At 40.5% G+C, this 23,557-nt stretch overlaps 2 pseudogenes; one reads left to right on the top strand and one right to left on the bottom strand.

Annotated features, from left to right (window-relative positions):
- Positions 1 to 14,433: 14,433 nt before the first annotated feature.
- LOC118994708 (heterogeneous nuclear ribonucleoprotein A1-like) lies at positions 14,434 to 15,042 on the bottom strand (annotated as a pseudogene).
- A 585-nt stretch (positions 15,043 to 15,627) lies between these two features.
- Positions 15,628 to 16,726, top strand: LOC118994690 (actin-related protein 2/3 complex subunit 2-like; annotated as a pseudogene).
- Positions 16,727 to 23,557: the final 6,831 nt, after the last annotated feature.

Raw genomic sequence — 23,557 nt, 5'->3', positions numbered from 1 at the left:
ACAAGACTACCACCTGATTTCTCAAAAGAAAGCTTACAGGCAAGAGGAGGCTGCAAAGAAGTACTTGAAGTCATGAATGCAAGGACCTGCATCCAAAATTACTTTATCCAGCAAAGTTATCATTCAAAATGGAAGGGCAGATAAAGCACTTCCCAAATAAGGTCAATTAAAGGAGGCCACCATCACCAAGCCCTTATTATATAAAATGTTAAGGGGACTTATCTAAGAAATAGAAGACCAAAAACTATGAACAAGCAAAATATAACCAGAGACACTGAAATTAAGAACAATCTGACAGTAACCAGAGGGGAGGTGGGAGGGAATATTGGGGAGGAGGGGGAAAGGGTTTTCAGAAACAACTATAAAGGACACATGGACAAAACCAAGGGGTGGCATGGAAGCAGGGGAGGGATATTGGGATGGCTGGGGTGAGGGGGAATGATGGGGGATAAATGAAGGCAACTGAACTTGAACAACAATAAAATATATTTTTAAAAAACTATGAACAGTAAAATGACAACAAATTCACAGCTATCAACATCTAAACCTAAAAACAAAAACAAAAACTAAGCAAACAACTAGAACAGGAACCAGGTCATAGAAATGGAGATTACATAGAGGGTTATTGGTGGGAAGGGGGAGGAGGGAATGGGGGGGAGGTACAGGGATTAAGAAGCATAATAGGTACCACAAAATAGACAGAGGGAGGTTAAGAATAGTATAGGAAATAGAGAAGCCAAAGAACTTAATATGTAAAACCCATGGACATGAAGTGTGGAGGGAAGGGGAAAGGAATGCTGGCAGATGAGAGGGGCAAACCAGGGAAGAAGAGAATAAAGAAGAGAAAAAAATTGGGATAACTGTAATAACATAATCAATACAATATATTTTTAAAAAGAACTATGTACAACATTTAAGTCAGACCTTAGCTGTAATTAATGACCTAGCTTGTATTAGAGGCCTCTGCCACACAGGTTCACTACACTTCTTTGGGCCTTCAGATAAGGTCCTACTCAAGACTTGAAAGATAGGATCCCCAGAAATCTGACAAAAGAAAAGTGGACTGGGCTTTGGGATGTACTCCTCATCACCCCAACCATGGTGAAATTGGCAGAAATAAAAACCTTGCATTCATCACACTGAGTAAAGAAAGCACCAGAAGAACAATGGACCACCAAACCACAAGAAAACCTGAAAGTCATCTTTTGAAAACAGTGACTTACATTATTTTCCTTATTTTTTTTAATCCCATGTTGCAGAGAACTTATTCCTTTCAAATGAGATGAAAATATTTGGGCACATTTAACAAAAAAATGTTCTAAATGTCTCTTGGTGTATTGAAGGATGAACCTATGTCAAACGAACTTTCATTTCATGTCTTATAAGGGTTTGTACCCCCCTGGAAAATATTCAAAATTATACTTTGTTTCTGAATATCAATAAGACCATCACCTTCTTCTATATTTATAATTGGGGACCTATGGTAACTCTAAAGGACAGGGAAATATTTTCCTTAAAAGTCACTAATGTAGCCCAAGCTGGAGGTGTACAACTTTTCTCAACTGTACTAAAAGTTGTTTTGTGCTTTCAGCAGATGGGGAGATGAATTGTAACACCACCACTAATGTGTCTTATCCTTTAGTCACATTGAATTTGCCTGCAAGATGGTTTCTAATATGTAGAGGGACTGTTTATTTCTATGTTCCAGCAAATAGTTCTAGGGACCATGCTCTCTGGGAAGAATGATAGTGTTTATGCCTCAGAAGCCCCCCACCACTTGGGCTTGATGGGAACTTTTTCTTGTACCTGATTATAACATTGGTTTGCACTTTTTTAGCCCCACTGAATATATACCTTTGACTATATTTGTAATGTCAATCATGGTAACTTCTTTGACTATAAAAGTAGGTTAGCTTGTGCTATGGTAAAATTTTTGAATGCCATCCCTCAAGCCATCAATGCCATTACTGAAGATCTAGGACAAGTTAGAGAAGTGGCCCGGACCCAGTCAGGGTGTGGGGCAGACTGACCGCGGTCGCACATTCGCGCACGGTGAGAAGGACCACGCACGAAGGGGGCAAGGGCTGACGGCGGTGGCACACTCGCGTGCAGTGGGACGAAACGTGTGGGCTCGGTGACGGTGGCAGCTGCCGCACCTGTGGGGGCCATGGCAGGGGGTGGCAGGTGGGAGGCGGCAGACGGGACACCATTGCTCCTCTTTGACCCCACCCCCACATACAGTGTCACAACCCAGCGACTGAGTTGCCCTGCTCTAGTGAACACTTTAGGGCTCCAATCCTGCTACATAACAGGCACAAACAGCCCAAAAGATGGCGCAAGAAGAACTCAAAGTCCCAGAGCCAATAACTCTCAGCAACCAAGAAATTGCCAGCCTCTCAGAAGCACAATTCAAGACACTGTTTATCAGGATGCTCACAGAACTGGTTGATTATAGTCACAAATTAGAGGAACATATGAAGGCTAAACTAATTGAAATGAAGGGAGATGTCCAGGAAACCAATAGTGATGAAAAGGAAACTGGGACTCAAATCAATGGAATGGGCCAGAAGGAAGAACAAAATATCCAACCAGAAAGGAATGAAGAAATGAGAATTCAAAATAATGAGGAGAGGATTAGGAACCTCCAGGACATCTTTAAACGTTCCAACATCCGGATTATAGGGGTACCAGAAGGGGGAAAGAAACAGCCACGAGTGGAAAACTTATTTGAACAAATAATAAAGGAGAACTTCCCCAGTCTGGCAAAGGAAATAGACTTCCAGGAAATCCAGGAAGCTCAGAGAGTGCCAAAGAAGTTGGACCCAAGAAGGAACACACCAAGGCACATCATAATTACATTAGCCAAGACTAAAATGAAGGAGAGAATCCTAGAAGCAGCAAGGGATAAGGGGACAGTCACCTACAAAGGAGTACCCATCAGACTGTCAGCGGATTTCTCAAAAGAGACCTTACAGGCAAGAAGGGGCTGGAAAGAAGTATTCCAAGTCATGAAATCCAAAGACCTACAGCCAAGATTGCTTTATCCAGCAAAACTTTCATTTAGAATGGAAGGACAGATAAAGTGCTTCTCAGATAAGGTCAAGTTCAAGGAGTTCATCATCACCAAGCCCTTATTATATGAAATGCTAAAGGGACTTATATAAGAAAAAGAAGATGAAAAATATGAACAGTGAAAGGACAGCAAACACACAGTTATTAACAACCACACCTAAAACAAAAGCAAACCAAGAGGACAGCTAGATCAGGAGTGGAACATAGAAATGAAGAACACATGGAGGGTTAGTAACAGGGGAGTGGGAGGAGGAGAAGGGGGGAGAAGGTACAGAAAATAGCATGGACGGTAGGTAGAAAATAGAAAGGGGGAGGGCAAGAATAGTGGGGGAAATATAGAATCTAAAGTACTTGAGACACGTGGTTATAAACTAAGGAGGGGAGAATGGTGGGGGAGGGAGTGTGCGGGTGGAGGGGAATGAAGGGGGGAATAGAACAACTGTAATGGTATAGTCAATAAAATATATTTAAAAAAACTAACTGGGAAATGATGGGGAAACACAAGAGTTACCTTTTTTTTTAGCTTTTGTTATACTTAATAGGTTTAGTGATTAATGCACATAGAAAGCTCTTGTTCCAGGAACTAGAATGCAACCAGTTCAATCTTTGTGCCCCAGGAGGACTATGAATGATCAAAATGGTATCTGAGCCATTGTACTCCAGGGAGAGAACACCCACTGACCAGGATGCAGATAAAGAACTGATGGTCAGCAGATGAAAGGATGCTAGATTTTCATCACTGGTCTGCAACTTTTATCTGATTAACCTTTCCCCCAAATTCCAAACCCCTTACCTGCCCTTTTCTTCTCTTTATAAAAAAGGTCAGCTTGAGATGAGATGTTAAGATCATTTTTAGGGTATATAACCCACTGTCTTCTCAGCTGACTGGCATCTGAAGAAAGCACCCATAAAGATTCAATCCTTGTCCCTACTTATTGATTCTGGTAGTGACAGGCAACACAAATGCCAACTTTTCTGGTTTAGTTGCACAGCCAATAGGGAGCAAAATTGGAACTTTTCCAGCTTTTAAATCTAGTTCTCTTTTTATGAAATAACAGCTAATGTGAACCATCATACAGAGGACTCTCAATGAAAAGGATTTCATAATAACTGTTTTGTGCCTAAAAGTTCATGGGCCATTTTTAGAGCAGCCATCTATCTGAGAAATCAAAAGGGTAGAAGAATTTAAATGAGAAATGGTGCCTCTCTCCCCTGAAAAGTGTGGGTAACAGGTTTAAGAAGCAGTGCTGATACAGCAGTAGGAGGGAGATACAAAAAGATTACACATGCAGTTAAGAGGTAAACCTGACCATGAATCTAAACCCAAACAGAATGAATTGCCCTTATCCCTGATTAGCAATCTAGAAACTGTTTAGTGATTCATAAAATTCAGCAAGTTAAATCCTGGAAAGGAGAAGTTACCACAAGAGGGAGGGAAGGGCAGCCTGACTAAAAAGAAACATCAGAAAGAAAAGAGAAAATTTTATTAAGAGAGAAGCAGATTAGAGACATGAAGGAAAAGAAAAGAAAAGAAAAAAAAGAAAAGAAAAGAAAAGTGGGAGAAAAATATCAAGGTACTGGAGGAAAAAAGTAAACAACATCAAAAATCAGTTGTTAAAACTGAGAAATCCAGAAGTTGGGTTTCTCCCAGTCCATAAAATTGGGAAATTCTATCCCAATGAATGATCATCAGTGTCCTAGCATGAATGTATTATTATGAGTATTTCTGAAAATAGAGTATTTGACTCCTCTCAGCTTCTAGGTCAAAGATCAACTTAAAATCAAAATGCTTTGGGAACCTTTATAATAGTGACAGGATAAAAGAGAGCTTTTCTGGCATATAATTCCAAAAAGTTCAGTTCCAGGACCGTGAAAGGAGTTAAGGAAATGTGATCCTCTTTATTGACTTTCAACTTTTGGGGAAATGCAGCTCTAGAAAAAAGAGAGGTGGAGCCTGAGTTTTGAAATCTGCAACAAATTGCAAAGTTTGGTGAGAAGTAATGTTACCAAAAAGCTCATAGATACAGAGAAAAGCAGCAAGAGAAGAATCAGAGCAAGAACTAAACAGGTGTCTATTGTCAGAAGCAGAAGAATCTCTTCCTCAGGTAGGCAGCCACCCTGTGAGCAGGCTCCCAGCTCTGCTCTGAGAGTCAGCAGCTACCCTGATTCCATTCCTCAGCAGAGTTCAAGTTCCTGGCTTGGTGCCCAGCAATACCCAATTCCTTCTAGTTAGCAGGAGTAGTTTCAGCCACCCAGTTTCCCTCCCTAGGCTGGGAGGGAGAAGGCCAAGGGCTGGACTAAGTAGAGAAAACACTACATAAAAAGGACATTTGCCCATAAGAGGCCCTGGGTGCCAGTCAGCAGGACTTTGATCAAAGGTGCAGCCATCTAGGTAAGGCCTAAGTTATAGTTAGAATCTAGGCAAAAGAAAGAGGAATTATAGAGATTAAATGGAAAAAGTGATGTTTCCAGAGACATTACTTTCTCTAAAGTTTTTCAGAGGAAAAAAATCCTGATTGTCATTAAAATCTGTGGTATACAATGATACCTCAGAAAATGGGTTGATCTCCAAAATATAAAAAGAACTCACACAACTTCACTACAGGAAGACAAACAACCCAATTAAAAAATAGGCAAAAGAGGTTGGAAGATGGTGACGGAGTAGGAGGGAGCAGACTCCACTTCCCCCTACACAAAGGAGAAAAACCTGGCTGATCTACAGAAGAACAGAGCAAACAGCCAACAGTACCCCAGCATATATGAAAATAAGAAGCCATAAATTGTAGCAGACACTGAAAAACCAGAAAGTAAGGAGAGTGCTACAGGACAATAAGGTCCTAGGGACCAGCACGGAGATTCCGCTGTAGCCCCAGGCCCAGTGCCCAGCGTTTGGGCTTTTGGTGCCTGGTGCTCAGCGCTCAGCGCTCAGCGTTAGGTCTACCACAGACTCTTTGGGAGCTGCAGGCCTGCCAGAGTCCTTGGGAGAGAGCCGGGTCAGCTGCTCCCTCCCACCCTGGCCAAGCAGGGTTTGACCAGCACCAGAAGAGACCTTGTTGCCCTGGCTGGTGTAGCTCAGTGGACTGAGTGCAGACCTGCGAACCACATGATCGTGGTTTGATTCCCAGTCAGGGCACATGCCTGGGTTGCCGGCCATTTCCCAGCAGGGGACACACGAGGGGACACAGGAGAGGCTAGACCCACATGGTCACCTGTCAGGCTGGAGAATTGGGATGTGCTGAGTGGCAGGCTTTAGTGGTTTCCAAGAGGAATTTCTTCGGAAAGTGAAACTGTTTGGGGGAGTCTCCTGCAACACCTGCTCGGCTTACTCCCCACTCAGTTGGGCAGCAATCCCAAGGTTGCCTGGAAGTCCCTGCATTCCCCCATAGCACTGGGAAGGGTTCGCACCCAAGCCCGAGAAACTCGGGCGGCCTGGCCTGCACTCTGGCCCACCCGCACCCCAGCCCACAGTGATGACCCCATGGGAAAGAGCACTCTGAAGAAGACTTGGATCCGCCACCCTGGGGCACTGGGGAGAAGCGCCAGACTTGCTCTTGGGAGAGTGCTTGCAAGACTGGCTGAGTACACAAGAAGGGCCACACCAATCCCCCCTCAGCCTGCTGCAGCCAGCAAGACCAGAAAAACTGGCTTGGCCAGTTTGAAACCAACAAGAGGTTTTTTTGTTTGATTGTTTTTATTTTTTATCTTTTGTTTCTTTTAATTTTTATTATTGTTTATCTTTCAATACCCTTTTCCTCCTTTTCCTTCTTTCTTGTTTTATTGCTCCTTACTTTCTTTCTAATTTTATCTCTTCTTCCTCACTTCCCCTGCCTTTTTTTTTAATGCCCACAAGTGAGACAAAAAACTTGGAACTGTGCAAGGACCAGAGTTGAGCCCAAAGAGGGGGCATCCCAACAGTGAGACAGTGAGACAAATTTCACTTTGCTATTGCAGAGAAACCACAAGCTACTGCATATTTGTATTATTCGTTTTTTCATTATTCATACATCTTTTATTTTAATAGTATTTTTGTACTCCTTCTTTCTGTATAGTCTTCTAAGCTTGGCTAATTATATTGTATCACTTGACAGGTTTTCCCTGTTCTCCCTTCCACAGTGTATTGCTAATTTACTATCCTTCACATCACCTGTGTTCCTTTAGCACACTACTCAAAGTTCTATACAGATCACATAGATTCTGTCATATGATCGTTGCTCTAATGTTATTGTAAATAATAGCTGTTTCATACAATTGTAAATACTTCACATCACTCCTCCTGGACCTTAGCCCACTTCACAGTTTCCTGAACTCTATTACTGTAATGGTTAACTCTATTCTCTCACACACTACACCTATTTACTATTCTTTACTCTCACTTTAACTCAGAATCTGACCTCCCACAACCTCACTGCTTTCTTAATCCAGCTCACAATTCTTCCCTCCCAAACAAGAGTCTTATCTTCTTTCCATCCTTTCTTAAAAGTGGCCAGTTTGGTTGAAGATTATGGTTAACACTAAACATAGCCAAAGGATCTCATATCTCTTTTCTACTGGCTGCTACTGTAAATATCATAGAATACTCTCTTGCTGTCTTAAATTACTTTGCCTTCCCCTCCAACTGATCACAAAAAAAAAGGAGTAAGTGGAAGTGGTGAACACCAGGATACCCACTGGAAGAGAAAACCCAACAACAAAGGAACCACCAACAGATAACAACAGAAGAAAGTGAAGGAGGGAGTGGAAACCGTATAAACCTCAATCCAGGACATATCTGGAAATACAACTAAGTACTGGAGAAACTACCCAGGGCAAACAACTGAACAAGAGCAAAAGAGAATCCTCAAAACCTTGTACACATGGAAGAACTAGTGTCAACACAACCTGCCCTCACCAGCACAACAAACTACAAGAGGTGGTGGACAGAGTGACCATCAGTTAACCAACTGGTGGGAAGGACCCACAAAAGAAAGAAACAAAAAATGATCAAACCCAAAGACAAACACAGAGCCAACTTAAATGACAGCCCAAGACCAGTGAGCTTGGGAGATCAAGGAGATCATACCACTAAATCTCACAGGTATTCTACCACAGAAGTTCACACCATAAACCCAGGGAGCCAGAACAAATCAATTTAAGAAGCTTAAGCCAACAAGAAGAGTCTCACAAACAATGAGAAGACAAAGAACCAATCCCCAAATGAAAGAAAAGGAGGAAGCCTCAGAAAGAATGCTAGATGAAATAGAGGAAAGTCAGCTATCAGATATTGGATTCAAAGCACTGGCTATCAGGAAGTTCAAAGAGCTCACAATGAGCTAGCAAAAACTACAGGGGAATTACAATGAACTCACTACAAATTATATCAATGTGAACAAGAAAATAGAAACTATCAAGAAGGACCAAGAGGAAATGAAGAATACAATTTCTGAACTGAAGGACACAGGGGAAGGAATCAAAAGCAGGATCGATGAAGCAGATGGGATCAGTGAGTTGGAGGAGAAAATAGAAAAAAACACCCAGAAAGAGTAAGAAAAGGAAAAGAGATGCAGAAAGAATGAAGAAGGATTAAGAGGAATGCAAGACAATATGAAATGTAATAATATCCAAATAATACGGATACCAGAAGGAGAAGAGCAAAGGATACAAAATCTATTTGAAAAAGTAATGATGGAAAACTTCCCTAATTTGATGAGAGAAAAAGTCACACAAATCCAAAAAACACAGAGAGTCCCAATGAAGAGGAACCCAAAAAGGGTTCAAGACACATCATCATTAAAATGGCAAAACTCCAAGACAAAGAATCTTAAAGGCAGCAAGGGAGAAACATGAGGTAACATACAAGGAAGCCCCAATAAGTTTAGCTGCTGACTTCTCAATGGAAACACTCCAAGCAAGAAGAGAATGGCAAGAAATACTCCAAGTAATGAGAACCAGAGGCCTGCAACCAAGACTACTCCACCTGGCAAGGCTCTCCATCAAGATAGAAGGCCAAATAAAGAGCTTCCAAGACAAAAGAAGTCTAAAAGAATAAACCTCCACCAAACCAGTTCTGCAAGAGATGCTAAAAGGACTGCTTTAAGGAAAGGAAGGAAAAGAGAGAGACAAAAAGAACACAGGTACAAAAATGGCAATGAATAAGTACCTATCAATAATAACATTAAACATAAATGGGTTAAATGCTCCAATCAAAAGACATAGAATAACTGAATGGATAAGAAAGCATGACTCACACATATGCTGCCTACAAGAGACCCACCTCAGGACAAAAGACCTACACAGACTAAAAGTGAAGTGCTGGAAACAAATTTTCCAAGCAAACGAACAGGGAAAAAAAGCCAGGGTAGCAATTCTCATATCAGACAAAAATAGACTTCAAAAACAGGGCCATAAAGAGAGACCCAGAAGGTCACTTCATAATATTAATGGGAAGAATCTACCAAGAAGACATAAACATTGTAAATATATATGCACCCAACATAGGAGCACCCAAATATATAAAGAAAACCTTAGAAGACTTCTAAAAGATATTGACAGCAACATGATTATAGTAGGGGATTTAAACAGCCAACAGTCAAAAATGGACAGATCCTCCAAACGAAATATCAACAAAGATATTGTGGCATTGAATAATGCCCTAGATCAAATGGACTTAACTGATAAATATAGAGCCCTTCATTCCAAAGAAGCTAAATACACATTCTTTTCAAATGCACATGGAACATTTTCAAAGATAGACCACATGATAGGACACACACACACAAAAAAAGCCTCAACAAATTCAAGAAAATTGAAGTCATCCCAAGCATTTTCTCTGACCACAAGGGACTGAAATTAGAAACCAACCCGAAGGGGGGGAAAAAACCCAAAACACTCAAAATCATGGAGATTGAACAGCATGTTATTAAACAATGAATGGATATAGAATGAAATTAGGGAAGAAATAAGAAAGCTTCTGGAAACAAATGAAAATGAACTCACAACAACCCAAAACATGGGGTACAGCTAAGGCAGTCCTGAGAGGGAAGCTCACAGCAATACAGGCCAACCTAAGAAAGATAGAAACATTTCAAACAAACAACCTAACCCTATGCCTGTAAGAACTCGAGGAATAGCAAAAAAGACAACCCAGAGCAAGTAGATGGTAGGAAATAATCAAGATCAGAGCAGAATTAAATGACATAGAGACTAAAAGCATAATTCTAAGGATCAGTGAATCCAGGAACTGGTTTCTTGAAAAGATAAACAAAATACACAAGTATTAAGCAGGCTCATTAAGAAAAAAACAGAGAAAACCCAAATAAACACAATTAGAAATGAAAGAGGAAAGATTATAACTGACCCCACAGAAATTCAAAGGATTGTAAGAAACTGCTATGAAGAACTGTATGCCAAGAAATTTGAAAACCTGGGTGAAATAATCAAAATTTTGGAAAAATATAATCTTCCAAAACTCAATGAAGAAGAAGCAGAAAGCCTGAACAGACCAATAATAGCAGATGAAATTGAAGCAGTAATCAAAAAACTCCCAACACACAAAAGCCCTAGACCAGATGGTTTCACAGGAGAATTCTACAAAGCATTTAAGAAAGAGCTGACCCCTATTCTTCACAGACTATTCCAAAAAATCCAAAACAATGGAAGACCCCCAAACTCCTTTTATGATGCCAGTATCATCCTAATCTCAAAAACAGACAAAGACATAACAAAGAAAGAAAACTTCAGGCCAATATCACTGATGAACATAGATGCTAAAATCCTTAACTAAATATAGGCAAACCACATCCAACAATACATTAAAAAGATTGTACACCATGACCAAGTGAGATTCATTCCAGGGATGCAAGGATGGTTCAATATTTCCAAGTCAGTAAATGTAATACATCACATAAACAAAAACAAAGACAAAAACCACATGATTATATCAATATGCAGAAAAAGCATTTGATAAGGTACAGCACCCATTTATGATAAAAGCACTCAGCAAAGTGGGAATAGAGGGAGCATTCCTCAACATAATAAATGCCATATATGAGAGGCCTTCGGCCAACATCATACTCAATGGGCAAAAACTAAAATCTTTTCCACTAAGATCAGGAACAAGACAAGGTTGTCCACTTTCACCACTTCTATTCAATATAGTATTGGAAGTTTTAGCCACAGCGATCACACAAGAAAAGGAAATAAAAGGCGTCCAAATCATATAGGAGGAAACAAAACTGTCACTGTTTGCAGAAGACATGATAGTGTACATGGAAAATCCTATAGACTCCACCCCAAAACTGCTCAACCTAATAAATGAATTTGGCAAAACAGCAGGATACAAAGTCAATATCCAGAAATCAAAGGCATTTTTGTATACCAACAATGAAACAGCAGAATCAGAAATCAAGAAAATATTCCATTTGAAATAGCAAAAACAAAAATAAAATACCTAGGAATAAACCTAACCAAGGAGGTAAAAGACCTGTATGCAGAAAATTACACAACACTGAAGAAAGAAATCAAGGAAGACACAAACAAATGGAAACATATACCGTGTTCATGGATTGGAAGAATTAACATCATCAAAATGTCCATACTACCCAAAGCAATTTACAGATTCAATGCAATACCTATTAAAGTACCAATGGCATATTTCACAGACATAGAACAAACACTTCAAAAATTTATATGGAACCATAAACAACCCAGAATAGTAGCTGCAATTTTGAAAAAGAGGAGCAAAGCAGGAGGCATCACAGTACCTGATACCAAACTGTATTACAAGGCCACTGTAATCAAAGCAGCCTGGTACTGGCATAAAAACAGGCACATAGACCAATGGAACAGAACAGAGAGCCCAGAAATAAACCCAAGTCTCTTTGGTTATTAAATATTCAACAAAGGGAGCAGCAACATAAAATGAACTAAAAATAGCCTCTTCAACAAATGGTGTTGGGGGAACTGGACAGCTATGTGCAAAAACAAAATGAAATTCAAGCACCAACTTACACCATACACCAAAATAAATTCAAGGTGGATAAAAGACTTAAATATAAGCCATGACAAAGTCCTATATTAAAGTCCTATAGGAGAACATTGGCAGAAAAATCTCAGATATTTCACACAACAACATTTTTACTGATATGTCCCCTAGGGCAAGGGACATAAAGGAAAGAATAAACAAATGGGGTATCATCAAAATAAAAACCTTCTGCACGACTAAAGAAAACAGTATTAAAATAAAAAAACAACCAACAATATGGGAAAACACATTTGCCAATGATACCTCAGACAAGGGTTTAATCTCCAAAATATACAAAGAACTTACACAACTCCACTCTAAGAAGACAAATAACCCAATTAAAAAGTGGGCAAAGGATTTGAACAGACACTTCTCCAAGGAGGACATACAGAGGATCCAGAGACACATGAAAAGATGCTCAATATCACTAGCTATCAGAGAGATGCAAATTAAAACCACAATGAGATACCACTTCACACTGGCCAGAATGGCCATCATAAGCAAAGCAACAAATAACAAGTGTTGGAGAGGTTGTGGAGAAAAAGCAACCCTTTTGCACTGTGCACTGTGCACTGTTGGTGGGATTGCAGACTGGTACAACCACTATGAAAAACAGCGTGGAATTTCCTCGGAAAACTAAAAATGGATCTACCTTTTGACCCAGCGATTCCATTGCTAGGATTATATCCTAAGAACCTCGAAACACCAATCCAAAAGAACTTATGCACCCCAGTGTTCATAGCAGCACAATTTACAATAGCCAAGTGCTGGAAGCAACCCAGGTGCCCATCAGTAAATGAATAGATCCAAAAACTATGGTACATTTACACAACGGAGTTCTATGCAGCAGAAAGAAAGAACAAGCTCCTACCCTTTGCGACAGCATGGATGGAACTGGATAGCATTATGCTAAGTGAAATAAGCCAGGTGGTGAAAGACAAATACCATATGATCTCAACTTTAACTGGAACATAATCAACAAAACAAACAAGCAAGCAAAATATAACTAGAGAGATTGAAATTGAGAGCAATCTGGCAGTAACCAGAGGGGAGGTGGGAGGAATAATAGGGAGGGGAGGATTTTCAGGAACAACTATGAAAACACATGGACAAAACCAAGGGGGTAGAAGCAGCGGTGGGGAGATGGGGATAGCTTGGTTGGGGGTGGATGGAGTGGTGGGGAGTAAATGCAGACAACTGTACTTGAACAACAATAAAATAATTTTTTGAAACTTGTGGCATACCAGTAGAGGTTTTATTCCTGCTTGAGTGATTCTTTTAATGGTGAACTGAAGGTCACAACACAATAACTTATCAATTCAACTATACCAAAGGTTTCTGAAGACAGTGGCTTGTGTGCCCAAGCAGGTTGTAAATAAATTTCAAATGGAACCTGGCATCATCATAAAGGAGTTCTAACTCCGCACTGTTGGGGTAATTTACCATGATGGCTTCAGAGCAAACTAACTTTACAGAGCACAGTTTTTTAAAAAGACATTTATTCAGCATTATGATCAGACTATTACATTTAGCAATCAACAGTATGGTGCAAAAAATAAACACATTAAAACTCTGTTGGAATGCCTCACATTTTCCATAAAACAAACTAAAATAGCCTCTTATACAATTAGTTACAAATACAGTCCTCGAGGTTTTTTTGTTTGTTTGTGTTTTTGTTTGGGGGTTGGTTTTTTTTTGCCTATTCACATGAGTATTGTCTAAAGTGTGTCTTCTTTGTAGCAGCTAGGCCCTGCCACCACTGTGCTTGGCTGAGTTCACAAATCTGTTGTAACCCGTAGTTTCTCTGTCACTTGTCTGGCCCTCCTCTTCTAGTAAGCTTTGTTTTTTGGAAGTAATTAAAATGTCTACCACTGTTATAGCTAGTGCTACTGCTGGAACCAGAACAGCCACCTTGGTTTCAAGGTTTGACAAAGTATTGGCCTCCATCACCAAAGCGGCCAGAGCTTCTGCCTCCAAAGTTTTCTTCTTTCATGGGTAGAAAATTTGAAGATTGAATATTGTAAATGCCAAAATCATTGAAACTTCTGCCACCTCCAAAATTATGTCCACTACCACTGCCAAAACCATCTCCATCCCCTGTATTGTTATGGCTGTCATAGATGACACTCCTCCCATAGCCACTGCCCTGGTTTTCATAAGACTGTCCACCATTTCTATAGCCCCTGCTTCCTCCAGAGTAACCAGAGCCACCTCCTCCATAACCACCATCATTACCAAATCCATTATAGCCATCCCCACTGCCACCATATCCAACACTACCATGGCTACCACCAAAGCAACCTCAACCACTGAAAGTTTCCTAAATGACCAAGGTTGCCATTCCCTCCAAACCCTCCTCCAAGTTTTCAGAACCACTTCAACCTCTTTGGCTGGATGAAGCACTAGGCATTTCTTGCTTAGTTAGGGCTGTCCTTACTTCACAGTTGTGGCCATTTACACAATGGTATTTCTGAATGACAGTCTTGTCTACAGAAACATGGTCATCAAAGGTTACAAAAGCAAAGCCTCTATTTTTGCCACTGCTTTGGTCAGTCATGATTTTAATTACTTCAATTTTCCCATACTGTTCAAAATAATCTCTTAGATGATGTTCTTCAGTGTCTTCTTTAATACCACTGACAAAAATCTTTTTCATAGTTAAGTGGGTACCAGGTCTTTGAGAATCTTTACTTGAGACAGCTGTCTTTTATTCTACAACTCTTCCATCCACCTTGTGGCCTTGCATTCATGGCTGCATCCACCTCTTCCACAGTGGCATATGTGACAAACCCAAAGCCTCTGAGTACATGGTGTTTAGATTTCCCATCACCACACAGTCTGTGAGCATTCCCTATTGTTCAACATAGCTTCTCAGGCTCTCTTCTATTGTTTCAATGTTTAAACCTCCAATAAAGAGCTTCCACAGCTGTTCTGGCTCTTTGGGAGACTCTGACTTAGACATAAAGGCTGCAGGAGGGGAGACCAATGATGCTTACTCAGCAGCATCCACTGCCAGAAAGGAGTGCTCTAACAAACATATCTCCATACCAATAGTTTTGAAAGCACTTAATTTGTCCCAACCTCCTACGTATATCCAAAAATATTCCTAGTAGATACCTAGACATTGGCCAAAAGACATAAAGGACAACTGGCCTGTATCAATATTTGTAAAAATTGTTAAAATCCTAGGCAGAAATCATTTTCTCACCACAAGATAAAATTAGCATTCTGTGAAGCAAGGGGAACAATTTAGCTCTTAAGTTAGTTCAAATGAGGCATTCATTTACTCAAAGGTTTTTGTCCATGTCTTACTTACTAGTAAAAATTGTATTAAAATTTTGTATATGCTGGGCTAGACATATAAGGCAGAAGTGCTGGCCAAATAGCTCTGTTGGTTAGAGCATCATCCCTATACACCAAGATTGTGGGTATGATTCCCATCCAGGACACATACAAGAAGGAATCAATGAATGCATAAATAAGAGGAACAACAAATCAATGTTTTTTTCCCTCTTCCTCTCTAAGATCAATAAATTAAAAGAAAGATTTAAAGTAGAATGAGACATGTCTGCCTAGGAAAAAAGTCAGAATCTAAAGATAAAGTGAAGTATATATGTAATAAACAATTACCATATGTGTGACTCTTGAACTCAACCCTTAAAAGAAGAATAGGAATTCTAGGAAGAGAGAGAAGAAACAAAGGCATTCCTATTTATATATGAGGCAGTGGCTGGTGGGTTCAGGTGAGTTTAGGCTTCTAGGGCAGCCACTGCCACAATCCTGCTGGAGGTGTACAACCACATCACTGAAGAGACACTTGTGCTCGAGTTCAAGAACAGAGCCACCAGAGACAAATCAAACGCAGTAAAAGTAACATTAACAGATTCTGATGGTGTCCTCTATCATGTTTCAAATCCTACTAAAGATATAACAAAAGTGTTCATCAGTATTTCTTCAAATTTCTATGAAGAACTTCAGGCACATGGTATTGATGAGTTACGAGAGAGTATACAGAGTTTCTTGGTAAATCTAGAATCAGGATACAGCACCTCTTTGCTATATGACCTAGAAAAATCTGCCTGCATCCAAGGATTCCATTGTACACATTGAAATTGTTTTGCTCCTGTCTTTGAGAAATACTTCCAGATCCAAGAAGAGGGCAAGGAAGGAGAGAATAGGGCAGTTATCCATAATAGGGTTGATGAAAACATGCATGTTGAGTCTAAAAAAAGACAGAATCACAGTAGACTTTATCACAGTGTTTAAGGATGACAGTGATGTGGTCGTTGGAAGGTGTACATGCAGGAGTACAAAAAACATAGAGCCAACCACACAACCTCACAGGCCCTTTTTAGCCACAGAGAACCTCCTCTTGAGTTGAAAGAAAATGATGCTGCTGTGGGTGACAACATTGGCTATATTACCTTCATGCTGTTCCCTCCCCACACCAATGCCAGTGCTGGAGACAACATCACCCACCTGTTTCACACATGCTGGGACCACCTGCACTACAACATCAAGTGAACATAAGGCCTACATTCACACACGTATGTGGGCAAAAGTATCCCACTTCTTCAAGTTGCTGAACAACCATGCCCAGATGCCAAGAAGAAAGAAATGAAAACATCCAATGTGAAGACATTTTCACCCTACTAACACTTGGGATGAGAAAGAGGAAGTGGGTGGCAACTGAAAGCTGGAACACTTGCTGCTGGATAATTGTAAGTTTCAATGTCACACTTCTTCAAGTTCTTAAGGAATTCACCATTTTGGTTGCATTTTGTACACATTTGGATAATAATCTGCAGAAATGAGCTATGCTTGTAAGGAGTCCATGGTTCCCAAGAATTTTTTTTAAAGTATCAGAATACCTGATGTCAAACTATACTATAAGGTCACTGTAACAAAACAGCTTGGTGCTGGTATAAGAACAGGTATATAGATCAATGGAACAGAACAAAGAGCCCAGAAATAAACCCATACCTTTATGGACAATTAATATTTGACAAAAGAGGCAGAGCATACAATAAAACAAAGATGGTCTCTTCAATAAATGGCATTGGGAAAATTGGACTGGTACACACAAAAAATTGAAACAATACCACCAACTTACTCCATACACAAAAATAAACTCAAAATGGATAAAAGACTTAAATGTAAGTCACAAAACCATAAAACTTCTACGGGAAAACATGGGCAGTAAAATTTCAGACATCTTGGGTAGCAATATTTTTGCCAATATATCTCCTGGGACAAGGGAAACGAAAGAAAAATAGACAAATGGGACTACAAGTTATTCTTCACAACTCAAGAAACCATTAACAAAATGAAAAAAGAACCCACTGTATAGAAGAACATATTTGCCAATGATACATCTGATGAGGGTTTAATTTTCAAAATTCACAAGGTCTGTTTAAAAGCTATCCAGCCATGTAACATAACAAATAGAGACATTTTTTGAAGAAGATACAAGATACAAAAACATTGTGCATGGAACAATGACACCTTAGTCCCCTTCAAAGTAGGCACCTTGAGACCTTACAGAGTTCTCCCAATTACCATCAGCTTCACCGTCATATTTTCCTGAATTTCACTGATGATCTGAAATCTCTTCCCTTTCAAAGGTGATTTTAGTTTTGGGAAAAGCCAGAAGTTGTAGGGCACCAAATCTAGGCTGTAGGGGGATGCTGAGTCTCCCAGGCCATTATCATATTTCCCAAAAAAACTGCATGTAGGCATGTTGTCATGATGAAGCTTCCAATCACCAGGTGCCCACAGTTGCAGCCTTCTGAATCATCTGAATAATTTCCATGGAGAAATGTTCAAGCTTAATAAAAAAATTTTATGCAGATTCATTGCTCTGCCTGCGCCATCATTTTGAATGCAATAACGACACAGTATTCATGCTCACTCGATGTTGTCTACCACTCCCAATGACTAGTACAGTGGAGTTGTCATTGGTCACATATGCACATTCCAGTCCATTCTCCTTGGCTTCCAGGTTACATCAGTGTCATGAAAACCATTCTCATAATACTAACAATGGCTGGACTTTTTTTTGACAGAACTCATATAAAGAACTTATACAACTCAGCACTAGGAAGAAAAACAATCCAATATTTAAAATGGGCAAAGGACCTTAATAATCACTCCCCCAAAGAAGACATACAGATGGCCCATAGACACATGAAAAAATGCTCAGTGTCACTAATCATCAGAGAGATGCAAATTAAAACTACATTGAGATATTACCTCACACCTGGCTACTATCTATAAATCAACCAACAAGTGCTGGTGAAGATGAAGAGAAAACGGAAACCTCATACGCTGTTGGTGGTAACGTAGACTGGTGCAGCCACTGTGGAAAACAGTATGGAGTTTCCTCAAAAAATTAAAAGTGGATCTGCCTTTTGACTGAGAAATCCCACTTCTGGGAATTTATTTGAAGAAAGTCAAAGCACCAAAGAATAGGGAATTGCACCCCTATGTACAGAACAGTGTTATTTTTAATAGCTAAGATCTGGAAACAGCCCAAGTGCCCATCAGTAGATAAGATTATAAAAAAGCTGTGGTACATTAACACAATGGAATATTATGTGGCAGGAGAAAGAAGAAACTTTCCTTTTTTGACAACATGGATGGACCTGGAGAGCATTGTGCTAAGTGAAATAAGCCAATCAGAGAAAGAAAAATACCATGTGATTTCACTTACATGTGGAATCTAATGAACAAAATAAACTGACAAACAAAATAGAAACAGAGGCATGGATACATGATACAGACTAACAGTTGTCAAGGGGGAGGAGCAAGAGGACTGTATGAAAGAAGGTGAAGGGATTGGCCAAAGAACATATATGCATGACATATGGACACAAACAACATTGTGGTAATGGCCTTAGGGAATGGGGTGTAGTGACTGGGTAGAGGAGGGCAAAGGGGGAGAATGGGGACATCTGTAATAGGATCAATGACGAAAATAAAGTTTAAAAAAAGAAACAAAGGCATTCCTGTTGGGACAAATGTGTGGGACCGTCATAGCCACTGGAACCTGCAAACAATCCCTTAAATATGGACGAATAGCGGGCCAGGAGGCTGAAGAGAGAGACAAGCTCAGATGTTACAGATCCTCATTAACCATGAAACAAATAATGAGGGAAAATAATGAAGAAAAGCCTTGAGACATCAACCACCACATACTCTACCAGCTTTCTCATTAAGTCCCTGGTAGGAATTTAATATAAGTTTTCAAAGGACTCAGAGACTCCTAGTCTTCCCTCACCAACAATTCCTATTTATAACTCCTTTAAAAAAAAACTTTCTCTGGTTTAAATAGCTTTTCAAAGATGAGAGAGGTGAAGATGTGAGTCCTAGATGAGAGGTGGCTTTCAGCCCCAAAAGATATGTGTTCTCTTTTGTCTTCCTCCTTGCCTGAAGTTTCCTAGAGATAGCCCAAAGTAGGTCTGGATTTGAAACTGAGCTCTAATAGCATAGAAAAACCATGGGAGGACCCGCTGGCCTATCTCTTCACCCCAATGCAGCATATACACCTCTCCAGTAAAGCCTTAGGCTCCTTTCTTATTTACAGAGGAGAAATCATGCTTTCATTAATCAGCTCAAGAGGCTCCGAAGTTTAACCTTCACTTATTCTGTAGAGAAGTTAGATGGATTTGCACAAGGCTAGAGTGATGGTGTGTCTTTGAAGGTAACTTTGAATCTCTCAGGAGAATAAAGTGGCCTTGATGGATGCATTTGTCTATCTTTCTATTCACTAAACATACCATATCTAAATAATGGATGAGAGTTTACATTTATTTGTTTTTTGACGTGGACACTGGTTCATGGGGTCCATGGCATTGTAGCTGGGGCAAAAGAAATTCACATGGACTACTGAGTCCTGTGGAGGAAAAGGGACAGCATGGAGACAAGAGGAGAAAAGCCTCGGCCCTTGGGGTGACAGGCCTTTCTTTCTTTTCTGGGCACATTAGATAATGGTCCTCATTTACTATGCACAGATTTGCTTTAGGTGGTTACCTTTTACAGAAAACAAAGGAGAGGATGCTGCTAATCACATCACAGAAGAAGGATATTTGCAAATGCAAAGGGAAAAGTGGTTGAACCAGTTATACTCCATACTGGGGAGTTTTAGCATGGATTTTAGGAAGTTATAGTAGGCACTTTCTGTCTCAATTCAGGGTGAGGGAGTTTTAGCAAAAGGAAGTTTCATAACAGTCTTGGTACAATGCAGGCCTTATTCCCCATGGGAGAACCTATCCATGGGTGTGGGTCCTGTGCATCTTCTAGTGGGAGCTGGGCCCACACCATGCAGAATGGTCTCCTATAGTTTTTATTGATGGACATAGCATCTTTGGATTACTATGACCACTTTCATTTTTAGGAAGGTAATTCATTTCCTGAGAAAAGAACGACCAATTTTTTTGCTACTATATATTAAGAGGCAGGAGGCACAGAAGCTAGAGACTGACCTGCTTAGATCCCAATCCAAGCTTGGCTACTTACTAGCTGTGTGATTTCATTCTCTGTGCCTTAATTATCTCCCAAGTAAAATGAGAATAATAATACCTGCCCCATAGGTTTCATATTAGAATCAGGGGAATTGTTATATTTAAATATAGCTCTATGCTCAGTGACCATAGAATATGCTTAGTAAATCTAGTTGTTTGTAGGTATACAATACTTAAGATATTCAAAACTGTTCCCATGGAGAGGGTTAAGATGGCAACAGAGTAGCACCGAGGGAACCCAGCTCTAGTGCATCTGGTGGAAAATCCGGGCAGATCTACCAAAGAACAGCATAATCAACCAACAGTTCCCCAACATTTATGAAAATAGGAGACCAGAGCATAACGGAGGAACCAAACAACGGCAGGTCGGCAAAGAATCCAGAAGGCAAGTGAAGACAAAAGTGGCTGCGCGCCCGCGGGAGGCGGCAGGCTGTGCCCGGGCCGGGCGCGCCCAGAGCAGACGAACTCTGGTGGAGCGTGAGTACCAACGAGAATTGGCGCGCAATGGGGGCTGGCACCATCAGGGGGAAACAGGAGCCCCGTCTGAATCCAGGGCTGGGGCGCCGGTGACAGAGTGAATGCTGGAGAACCGGCATCCGGCATCCGGTGGACCGGCAACGCACTCTGCAGGAGAGAACTGACTCTCTCCTCCGGGTCTAGGCAGGCCGATTAGTACCGGGCAGAGACCCGTGGGCTTAAGTTAAGGTACAGGGTGGCAGCCTGACAGCCCACCAGCCAGCCAGCCCAAGGGATTTAAGGACACTGTCATTGCTGGTCTTTTGGGATTGGGCTGGGCTGAGAGACAGGCTTTGTGGACCTGCACGGGAGGGAGAAGGACGGTGCCAGATACCGGTGCCAGATACCGTAGGACACAGGCAGCCGCCTGGGGCTGTGCGCGACCACAGACCAATCAGCAGCCTGCTAGCGCGGGCCTGCAAACCTGCTCTCAGAGACGCGGCAACCAGAAAAACCGGTTTGGACAATTTGAAACCAACAAAGGAAGGGTGCTTCCTTTTTTTTTTCTTTTTTCCTCCTTCTCTAGTGTGTGTGTGTGTGTGTGTGTGTGTGTGTGTGTGTGTGTTTTCCCTCCCCCCTTTTTTTTCTTTATTTTTATTTTTTTATTTTTATTTTATTTTTTTTTAATATTTTTTCTTTTTCTCTCTCAATCTCTTTGGTAATTAATCTTATATATTGTAAACTGTATTGTTGCTCTATCTTTCAATACTCTGTCCCTCATTTCTTTTCCTTTTTGTCCAGTTTTAGTCCTTCTGTTCTTCCCAAATTTTCTGCTTATTCTCCTTTTCTCCTGACTTTTGCGTGTGTGTGTGTGTGTGTCAGATTGTTTGTTTGTGCATTGCTTAGTTTTCTTTTGAGTTGTATTATTATTATTTTTGCATTATTCTTACTCCTTTTTTCATTTCAAGAACATCTTTGTATCCCACCTCTTTCTGTACAGGTTTTTTACTCCTGGCTGGGTATACTGTACTACCTGACAGGTTCCCACTACTCCTTCCTCTGCAGTGTTTTGCTGATTTTCTATACTTCACGTGCTTTCCTTTGCTATACTACCCAAGCTCTATAACCTCCATTTAGACAGATCACATAGAATTTATCACTTGAGTGTTCCTCTAATATTAGTGTAAATAAGGGCTGTTCTGTACAACAGTAATACTTCATAACACATCTCTCAGACCTTAGACCACCTTACAGGTGCCTGACTTCTATTACTCTATTTACTGACGCGCTACACCCAGTTACTAACCTGTACTGTCACCTTACCACAAATCTGACCACCCGCAACCACACTGCTTTCTAGATAAAACTGACAAGCCCCCCCTTCTTAACAAGACACTTAACTTATGCCCGCCCTTTCCTAAAAGGGGTAAGTTGGGTTGAAGAGCACGGTTAACTCTATACATAGCCTAGAGATTGTCTATTTCTTCTCTGCCCACTGTGTCTATAAAAAAAACATAAAATAACCTTCTGCTATCATAAACCATTTTGCCTCCCCCACAACTGATCACACACCCACAATAAAGAAAGGAGTAGGTGGAAGCGGAGAACAACAAGATACCTGCAGAAGACTGCACCGGTGACTTTCACAGGTATCCTACCACAGAAGTTTACACCATAAACCCAGCGAACCAGAACAGATCAATTTAAGAAGCGGAGGACAACAAGAAGAGTATCACAAACAATGGGAAGACAAAGAAACAATCCCCAAATGAAAGAAAAGGAGGAAGCCTCAGAAAGAATATTAGATGAAATAGAGGCAAGTCAACTATCAGATGTGGAATTCAAAGCACTGGTTATCAGGAAATTCAAAGAGCTTACAACGAGCTACCAGAAACTACAGGGGAGCTACAATGAACTCTCTGCAAACTATATCAACATGAAAAAGGAAATAGAAACTATCACCAAAGGACAAGAGGAAATGAAGAATACAATTTCTGAACTGAAGAACACAGTAGAAGGTATGAAAAATAGAATTGACATGGCGGAAGATCGCATAAGTGAGATTGAAGACAGGTTAGAAAAAATCTCCCAGACGAAACAAGTAAGGGAAAAGAGAATCTGAAAAAATGAAGAGAATTTAAGAGAACTGCAAGACAACATGAAACGTAATAATATCCGAATAATAGCAATTCCAGGAGAGGAAGAGGAACAAGGGATAGAAAACCTACTTGAAAGAGTAATAACGGAAAATTTTCCTAAGTTGAGGAGAGATAAAGTCGCACGGATCCAGGAATCACAGAGAGTCCCCAGCAGGTGGAACTCAAAGAGGCCTACTGCAAGACACATCATCATTAAAATGGCAAACCTCCGAGACAAAGAGAAAATCCTAAAGGCAGCAAGGGAGAAAAAAGAAGTGACATACAAGGGGGTCCCAATAAGGCTGGCTACTGACTTCTCAATGGAAACATTCCAAGCAAGAAGAGAATGGCAAGAAATATTCCAAGTAATG

Source organism: Sturnira hondurensis, unplaced genomic scaffold (genome assembly GCF_014824575.4).
Source record: "Sturnira hondurensis isolate 20B ecotype Veracruz unplaced genomic scaffold, ASM1482457v3 Scaffold0009719, whole genome shotgun sequence".
NCBI classification, from domain to species: Eukaryota; Metazoa; Chordata; class Mammalia; order Chiroptera; family Phyllostomidae; genus Sturnira; species Sturnira hondurensis.
The sequence above is the reverse complement of the archived record's forward strand: the minus strand, read 5'-3'. Positions and strand labels throughout refer to the sequence as shown.